The sequence below is a fragment of the Ornithorhynchus anatinus genome, chromosome 7, assembly GCF_004115215.2.
Source record: "Ornithorhynchus anatinus isolate Pmale09 chromosome 7, mOrnAna1.pri.v4, whole genome shotgun sequence".
Taxonomy (NCBI): domain Eukaryota; kingdom Metazoa; phylum Chordata; class Mammalia; order Monotremata; family Ornithorhynchidae; genus Ornithorhynchus; species Ornithorhynchus anatinus.
The window spans coordinates 14,983,238-14,992,690 of record NC_041734.1 but is presented as its reverse complement, the minus strand read 5'-3'; the positions used below and the strand labels follow the sequence as shown (position 1 = coordinate 14,992,690).

At 42.5% G+C, this 9,453-nt stretch overlaps 1 long non-coding RNA gene across 2 annotated transcripts; it reads left to right on the top strand.

Annotated features, from left to right (window-relative positions):
• Positions 1–2,143: 2,143 nt before the first annotated feature.
• LOC114813234 lies at positions 2,144–8,217 on the top strand. Of its 2 annotated transcripts, XR_003760907.2 has the most exons (3): positions 2,144–2,257; positions 2,894–3,041; positions 7,997–8,217. It is a non-coding gene; the product is annotated as an uncharacterized LOC114813234 (long non-coding RNA). The 2 variants fall into 2 exon arrangements; XR_005660201.1 differs by lacking the exon at positions 7,997–8,217 and having other exon boundaries at positions 2,894–3,254.
• Positions 8,218–9,453: the final 1,236 nt, after the last annotated feature.

Here is a 9,453-nt window from a genome sequence, read left to right as displayed (position 1 = left end):
TAAGCACTTGGGAGACGACAATACAACAGAATTAGCAGCCATGTTCCCCACTCAAAGGGAAGATAATCTGGTCCAACATGGGATTCACAGTTTAAATAGGAGGGAGATGGGGTATGGAATCCCAATTTTACAGGTGAGGGAATTTAGGCACAGAGAAGTTAATTGATTTGCCCAAGGTCACACAGCAGGCAAGTGGAGTATGGATTAGAACTCGGCTCCTCTGACTCCCAGGACCATGCTCTTTTCACTAGGCCATGCTGCTTTGAACCAAAAGATAACTATATTTTGAGGTTATCAAGCTCTTACTCTTTACCTCAATCTCATCTCTCTCTTCCCTGACTTCTTGCCCTCCGGTCTGGAACACCCTCCCTCTTCATATCTGACAGAAAGTCACCCTCCTTACCTTCAGAGATTTATTGAAGGTATATCTCCTCCAAGAGGCCTTCCCTGACTAAACCCTCCTTTCCTCTTCTCCCACTCCCTTATGTGTCACCCTGACTTGCTCCTTTTATTCTCCCTGACCCAGCCAGGCCCAAAGCACTTATGTACATATCCGTCATTTTATTTTCCAATATAAATGTTTGTCTCCCCCTCTAGACTGTAAAATCATCGAGGGCAGGGAATGTGTCTGCTATATTATTATACTTTACTCCCCCAAGTGCTTAGTAGAGTGCTCTGCACATGGTAAGTGCTCAATAAATTGACTGTGGAGAAATGGTCTAAGCACTTGGGAGGATACAGAAGAGTAAGTACACACTATCCACATCCTCAAGGAGTTTACAATCTATTTTATAATCTTGCTACAGTCTAGAAAGCTCCTTTCCTCTCCCAGGATGGAGAGAGAACAGCCAGAGGGCCCCAGGAGACCCAAACCCAGAAATCAGAATCAGGCAGAGCAAGAGAAAGGACAGACCCACCTTCCTCTTAATTTAGAGAAGCAGCCTGACCTAGTGGACAGAGCATGGGCCCGGGAGTCAGAGAATCCTGAGTTTTAATCCTAGCTCTGCCACTTGTCTGCTGGTAAATTACTTCACTTCTCTGTACCTCAGTTCTCTCAACTGTTAAAATGAGGATTAAAACTGTGAGCTCCATCTGAGAGAGGGACTAGGTCCAACCTGATCAGCATGTATCTAACCCATTGCTTAGTATAGTGCCTGGCATATAGTGAGCGCTTAACAAACACCCTTAAAAAAAATGAAACTGAAACCAATTCCAGGTTCCAGGAGCAAATGGTACCCTGACTCCTAGTTACAATAAAGATGAAGGCACTGAGTGTTTCCTGTCCCAGACTTGAACATGCTCTTCATTTTTATTCATCTCCACTTCAATTTCTACTAGTTAAACCACCCAAAATATCTTTTTCCTTTGAGACTCAAAATAGCCGTGTCCCTTTGTGCAAAAGTGACAGTCTCTTCATTATGTTTCCACTCAGGTTATATTCATTCAGTCATATTTATCATCTCATCCCTCGAGGAGTGCTATGGGTTTCTCAGTTGGAGACTAAACACATGTTTAGTTGTGGTTATAGAAGAGAGTAGAACATTGTTCTCCTTTTCCTCTGCTCCTCCTCCCCTCCCCATCACCTCTACTCCCTCCCCTTTCTCTACTCCCCTCCCCGCTCCACAGCACTTGTGTATAAATGTACATATTTATTATTCTATCTATTTTATTAATGATGTGTATGTATCTATAATTCTATTTCTTTATTTTGATGCCATTGATGCCTATCTACTTGTTTTGTTTTGTTGTCTGTCTCCCCCCTTCTAGACTGTGAGCCCGCTTTTGGGTAGGGATTGTCTCTATCTGCTGCCTAATTATTCTTTCCAAGCATTTAGTACAGTGCTCTGCACACAGTAAGTGCTCAATCAATACGATTGAGTGAATGAATGAATAAATAAATTTGGCCTAAAGAAGGAGGGAATCTAAGGTTGTGTGACTTTCAGAATGGGGATTTATACGCTCCCCTTGATGTGCAGAGAGTTATGTGCGTAAATCTTTGTGCATTAAGAGGGCAATCTATTCCCTCTGCTCTTTGTTGTTAGCAGGAGAAAAAAAGAGTTCTCAGTAAGAACAGATGTGACCATTCGCTCTGCTCCCCAATGAAAACAAGTAATTACCATGGCAACCGGAGAACATCATATAGGGTTGTATTCTGACCTCCGCAAGTCAGAACTCTTGCTTTCAGGAAACCCATTCAAATCCACGTCAGTAAATGTAGAGGTTTCTCTAACTCAAGTGAATCCTGAGTTTGGCATCTGTAAGTATTTCCTCTTCTTCAGATAGAACCAGCAGGCTTTGCTAGCACGGGCCTGAAGAAACCCCTTGAAGAAGTGCAGAATTCCACCTAGAAAAGAGGAAAAAAGTACTGTTTGTAAATGCAATTTAACCCAGGGTGCCCAGAAAAGAGGAGAAATGTTTGCTTTTTAAAAGTCTCAGGGTCTGAAAAGTCACAAGTTGCATTAGGTAGAATTTCAGCAGGCTTATCCTGTTTCACTGATCATACTGCTGATTCCTAAATGTAACAACGTTATTGAAAAACCAAATTGATTTCAATGCCTAATCCACATATTTGTGCACTACAAGTACATCTCGGATAGCTGAAGATAATTAAATGTTGTATGCTCTGTTCAGGAATTTTCCAGTTATAGGATTTTGTGGTAAGCAAATGAATCAAACAGTCTAATTACAGTGTAATTACAGTGTGGGTCCGGGTACCCTGTGTTAGGAATGACATCCAAAACTTCAATTTTGCCTTTGGCCATTTGGGGTTGATGCAGGGCTTTGATAAACTGTCTTTTTTCTGGACATGACATCACTTTGTTGAGGATAGAGATTTTTAAACTCTGCAAGCAGGATTCATTTCTGTTTTATTTCTCTATCAAACACTTTGCAGAGTCAACAGGAAGAACAGCATGGATGCTTGCAGTTCACATACGTCCTTGGGCTCAGCTCAGCGCTTCCAAAGAGCAGTATTTTAAAATCGTTGCAACCTTCATTTTGGAGAACTATTAGTATTTTCTAGTTCAATGGGACCTGACAAAGTAATGTAATTTATGCTTGTAGAGCAAGGGAAAAGGTCAAATTTGGGCTCCATTCCCCATTGATGTTCGAAATACATTTATTTGCTCTGAGTTTTCACACAGCCATGTGAAGCTCAATAATCCATAAAAAATGAGAAGCGGTTCTTCCATCATTAATCACAATGCTAGGCTGATTGTATTCTCTGACTAATAAATTTGTTCTGACAAACAAAATTTTATTCAAACTAAAAACGTCCCATTCAGGCTTGGGTATGAAGTTGTAACTTAAACCTTGTAGATTCTGCAAATAATCAGGAATAGGAGTGATGGGATAGTTGATGAGGGTAGGTATTTTTTTTTTGTTCTTTTCTTGAACCATAATAAATAGGAGAAACATGATCAACCAGATTTTCAAAAAAACTGTCATCCAAGTAGCATATGTAACATACGATGGCAGGCCCCAATCTCACTCACACTCACACACACACACACACACACACACACACTCACACACACATGTCTGCAGAAACCCATTTCTTGTAGATATTTAATGGCAGTTAGCCAAGCTGCATTTTCAATTAACTTTCTTTTTGGCCTTTTTCCCAATATTCACAGAGAATGGACTGAATTTCAGTCCATCTGAAAAGATACCACCACCTAACTGTGGAGCACTCGCTTCACCAGATTTACAATGGTAATTTCAAAATCCGGATTGAACCTGACATCGTGGGTTGTTGAGATTTCAGGGTGGCTGGATATTTTGAAGTTGATGTTCTCATAAAACAGAGAAGACATTGACAGTGGTGAAGTTAATGAATCCTATAACTCCAATCTTCCTAAATGGGGTTGTGATGCTTTCCGTCACTCAACAGTATTTATTCCAGGTCCTCTGGCTTTCCGGCCCTAGGTTTCTTCCTACCAATGCCATCCAAGTGCAGCAGGGGAAATCTAGGGGGAAATGTGTGTGTTATTACAGTTACAGTGTGTGTAATAATAGTAATAAGAGCAATAAATACACCCACAGGTGAATGTCACCATCAATGATATCTTCAATATACATATTCTTCATGATCAAAGAAGATACCACTGATGGTAAAATTTACCTGTGGGTGTGTTTATTATTATTATTGTTGTTGCTATTGCTATTACTATTATTATTATTATTGTTAAGCACTTACTGTATATCAAGCACTCTATTAAGTGCTGGGGTAGATATAAGACAGTCTGTTTGGACGTGGAGCTCACAGTCTAAGTAGAAGGGAGTGGGATTTAATCTCCACTGTACCGATGAGGGAACTGAGGCACAGAGAATGTTGGTATTTGTTAAGCGCTTACTATGTGCCGAGCACTGTTCTAAGCGCTGGGGTAGACACAGGGGAATCAGGTTGTCCCACGTGGGGCTCACAGTCTTAATCCCCATTTTACAGATGAGGGAACTGAGGCACCGAGAAGTTAAGTGACTTGCCCAAAGTCCCACAGCTGACAAGTGGCCGAGCCGGGATTTGAACCCATGACCTCTGACTCCAAAGCCCGTGCTCTTTCCACTGAGCCACGCTGCTTCTCTGTTAAGTTAAGTTAAGTGAGTTACCCCAGATCATACAACAGACAGGTGGACTAGTAGATAGAATACAGGCCTGAGAGTCAGAAGGACCTGAGTTCTAATCCCAGCTCTGCCACTTGCCTGCTGTGTGACCACACACAACTCACTTCACTTCTCTGTGCCTCAGCTCATCCGTAAAATGGGGGTTAAGACTGTGATCCCCATATGGGACAAGGACTGTGTCTGACCCAATTTGCTTGTATCCATCCCAGTGCTTAATACAGTGCCTGACACATAGTAAGTGCTTAACAAATACTATTATTATTTGGTGGAGCTGGAATTAGAACACGGGTCCTCTGACTCTCAGGTTTGAACTCATGGCCACTAGGCCATGCTCCTTCCCTTTTATAGCTGAAAAAGCCAGGTCAGAACCTTGAGTCCCACCTGCACTGTGCACATACAAGCCTATCCTTTGTTATTACCCTCATCTATGTTGTTTGCAGCACCTTGTGCTGTTTTCACAACCTTAAATTGAGGTGTGATATACCATAATAGGGAAAGCAGGGCAAGCACAGATACAAAGTCTGGGTGCTGTATTTACTTATGTCTTGTATATATTACGTGTATATATCACCTTGAGTTCTTCAGAAAAATTTTGCTTATTAAATCCTATACGCAAAGGTGATAGAAACAAACTCTGCCATATATAATACATCTAGACAGAGTGAGCTATGTGTTTTAAGCGATGCTTAAAAACCAGGGCATTTTTACTTCCAGTGTCCAGGAGAATAGTCTCCTCTTCCTGTCCCCCAACTCCTTTCAGGCAGGTGGTGCAGTTAGTTTATCCAGGTCCCAACTCTTCCAGGTGAAATGATTTCAGCTTACTGGGGTTTCCGAATTGTGTCTCCAAGGAATGACTCCTTCAGGTTCCTGACCCTATCTCCCTCCCCCTTCAAATCCAGCAGAACATAGCTCTCGCCTCTCGAATGATTGATTGATCTGTAGTCCTCCTGAAATCACGTCTCCTCCAAAAGGCCTTCCCTTTGAAAATTCTAATATCCTCCCCTTCTGTCCCCAGCAACTACTTCAGGCCTTTTACAAGCACCTATACACTTAAATGTCCACAGTTTCCCTTAGCACTTCTCTATATATCTTATGCTTTCTATTATTTCCTCCTATCTGTAATCTATTTAAGATTTAAGTGTCTTGTCTACATTGCTCCTTAAGGGCAAAGATCAGGTATACCAATTGTTTTGTATATTCCCAAGCATTTCCTACCGGTTAGTATAATAGGTGCTCCATAAACGTTATTCATTCATTCAATCATATTTATTGAGTGCTTACTGTGTGCAGAGCACTGTACTAAGTGCTTGGGAAGTACAATTCGGCAACAAAGAGAAACGATCCCTTCCCAACAATGGACTCACAGTCTAGAAGGGGGGAAACAGACATCAATACAAGTAAACAGGCATCAATAGCATCAATATAAACAAATAGAATTATAGATACATACACATCATTAATAAAATAAATAGAATAATAAATATGTACATATACACCCAAGTGCTGTGGGGCGGGGAGGTGGGTAGAGCAGAGGGAATGAGTCTGAGTGATGGGGAGGGGAGGAGGAGCAGTGGAAAGGGGGGGCTTACTCTGGGAAGGCCTCCTGGAGGAGGTGAGCTCTCAGTAGTAGGGCTTTGAAGAGGGGAAGAGGGTTAGTTTGGCAGATGTGAGGAGGGAGGGCATTCCAGGCCGGAGGTAGGACATGGGCCAGGAGTCGATGGCGGGACAGGTGAGAACGAGGCTCAGTGAGAAGGTTAGCAGCAGAGGAGCGGAGTGTGCGGGCTGGGCTGGAGAAGGCGAGAGAGGAGGTGAGCTAGGAGGGGGCAAGGTGATGGGGAGCTTTGAAGGCAATAGTGAGGAGTTTTTGCTTGATACTGAAGTTGATAGGCAACCACTGGAGATTTTTGAGGAGGGGGGCGGTGACATGCCCACAGCGTTTCTGTAGAAAGATAATCCGGGCAGCAGAGTGAAGTGTAGACTGAAGTGGGGAGAGACAGGAGGTTGGGAGATCAGAAAGGTTGCTGCTGCAGTAATCCAGTTGGGATATGATGAGTGATTGTACTAATAAGGGAGCAGTTTGGATAGATAATAATAATGATGGTATTTGTTAAGTGCTATGTGCCGGGCACTGTTCTAAGGGGTGGGGTAGATACAAGATAATTGGGTTGGATACAGTCCCTGTGCCACTTGGGGCTCTGTAACATCCCCATGTTACAGATGAGGGAACTGAGGCCCAGAGAAGTGACTTGCCCAAGGTCACATAGCTGACAAGGGGCAAAGTCAAGATTAGAACACATAACCTTCTGATTCCCAGGCTCGTGCTCTAGCCATTATTTCAAGTTATTGATTCATTGCTAGACATTCCATTATACACCCAAATACAGGATCCCAAAAAACTACAGATAGCTGACTTCAAAATCTCCCTGTTCCAGAAGGGCTAAAATTGGAAAATCTTCAAGGCTTGGTGAACACTGTTATTAGTGAAGAAATACATGATTGGCTGATTTTAAAAGGATTCCATTCCACAACTTATCAGATAACCCATTAAATTAATTAAATTATTAATTATTCATGCCTGGTATCAAAACGATGACCCTTGCAATTGTTCCCTAGCCAAATAACGTTAGTGTTTTTAGAATACCAAACAGGTATAAATCCAATGCCCTGCATTTAATTTGGGGAACATGTTTTTCTTGAAATAATTCTATGTTTTGCTACAGTTTTGAATTTTCCTATCTGCCCACATTTCCCAGGGACCCTATGACCAAGCTCACACTGCATTCTCCAGTTACATCAGAGAGGTTTTTTTTTTTTATCAATTTGGATATTTATTGAGAGCATAGCTCTGAAGTGGGGATGTGAATGTCTCTGCTCCATGACTAAACAGACTAGTGAACATGGAGGAAACACTATTCTGGCCAAAAAATTACATAGTCAAGTGGAACAATCCAGTCCATAGTTTTCAGGGTTGAGGCTACAATGACTGCTCAGGCACCGGGAGGTGGACAAGTAAGCAACCTGTAAAGACTGTTGATTTAGACATATCTTTTTTTCTTCAAAAGCAGGATTCCTGGAGTTTCCCTGTTTGAATTCATCCTTACAGTTTTCTCAACTCTCTATTTAACTGGGTACCTGTGAAGAAACAGCCCAAAGGTCCCTGGGTTAGGCTGTAGCTGGCAACAGATGCTCCCAGAGAAAGAGAAATGTCAAATGAAAATAGTCCTTCATTTGACTTGTTCTCAGTTGATTGCCTTCCTAAATCCTGAATTGCAACACACCAGCTCCTCACAATTTATTCTTGGCAGGGCTCTCCTCCACAGCTGCTATTTTTATTTATTTCATTTCATTACTTCCTTCATCACTTTGTAAACAGGCGCCTTGATGAAAAGATGAACAACTCAAGAAGTTTAATGTTGCCTGAAAAAGGTGCTGAGGATTGCTCACCATGGGAACAATCAAGGAAAAAACACCATGGCTAGCCTTGCAAGACCAATGTGTCTTCACTGGCCTTTATGTAACTTTTCATTCTGATGCTACATCAAATGTCCAGGTAAACGCGGATTATGCAGACATATTAAAGTGTTCCGGTGATTCGTTTGGTCGTCATATGAATGGAGTTTGGAGAGGTTTTGAAATTGGAATCTCAAAACATAGATGTTAATCTAGATGTCTTAGAAGATGTTAATGAAGCACCTGCCAAAGCCAATGAGGTTAGACAACTCCCACCCATCAGAGAGATTTAGGTGTTGCTGATTCGGAACCTAGGTGGATTATTAAATGCTACACTTTTGGGTGTGACTACTCTTCCTTTATGCTTGTTCTTAGAGGGATTGTTGCAAAGCAGTTCAATTATTTCATTAATAGGCAAACGTTGTAACCTCTTCACCGAAACTGTTCCAAGGGAAGAGATGACAAGGGAGAGTTTATGCTGCTCAACATTTTGCCTGTCACTACATGGCACTGATCTTGTCCTTTACGGTATTTGTGAAGTGCGTACTATGTGTCAAACACCGTTCTAAATTCTGGGATAGAGACAAGTTAATTAGTTTAAACAGGGTTCCCAGCCCCCATGGGGCTCACAGTCTAAGAAGGCGGGAGAAGAGGAGAGCTGAGGCACAGAGAAGTTAAGTGACACATTCAGCAAGCATTTGGCAGAGCTGGGATTAGAACCCAAGTCCTCTGACTCCCAGGCCCATGCTCTTTCCACTAGACCGTGCTGCTTCTTTTGTCAAAGCTTCATGGTTAAAGACTCTCTTTGCCTTTGTACGAGGATGACCTTACTGAAGGAAATGGGGCGCTGCCTGGGGTAGATCTATAATAATAATAATAATGTTGGCATTTGTTAAGTGCTTACTATGTGCAGAGCACTGTTCTAAGCGCTGGGGTAGTTACAGGGTCATCAAGTTGTCCCACGTGAGGCTCATAATCTTAATGCCCATTTTACAGATGAGGTAACTGAAGCACAGAGAAGTTAAGTGACTTGCCCACAGTCACATAGCCGACAAGCTATAACTGTGGCTTAGGCACGGGCAGCCAGAAGATGCTGGGGGACTGCTGTCTACAGCAGGCATGGAAAGCTGTTGGAAAGTTGCTACTTTGGGCTTTAAGGGGCAGAGAGGGGAGGAATTTTATTTTTTCCTCTCTGCTCTGAGGTTCCCCTATGTCAGCTTCCCAGGGGCTTGAGATTCCTCCGTCGGCTGTCAGCACCGTTTATTTAAGTCTCACTGAATGCAGAGCACTGTACTAGGTGTTTAAATCAGGGGGTTTTGAGTTCGCTGCCCCAGACCAGTTTCCCCCAGAGCTGCAGGGCGTCACAAGCTGGAAAACTCC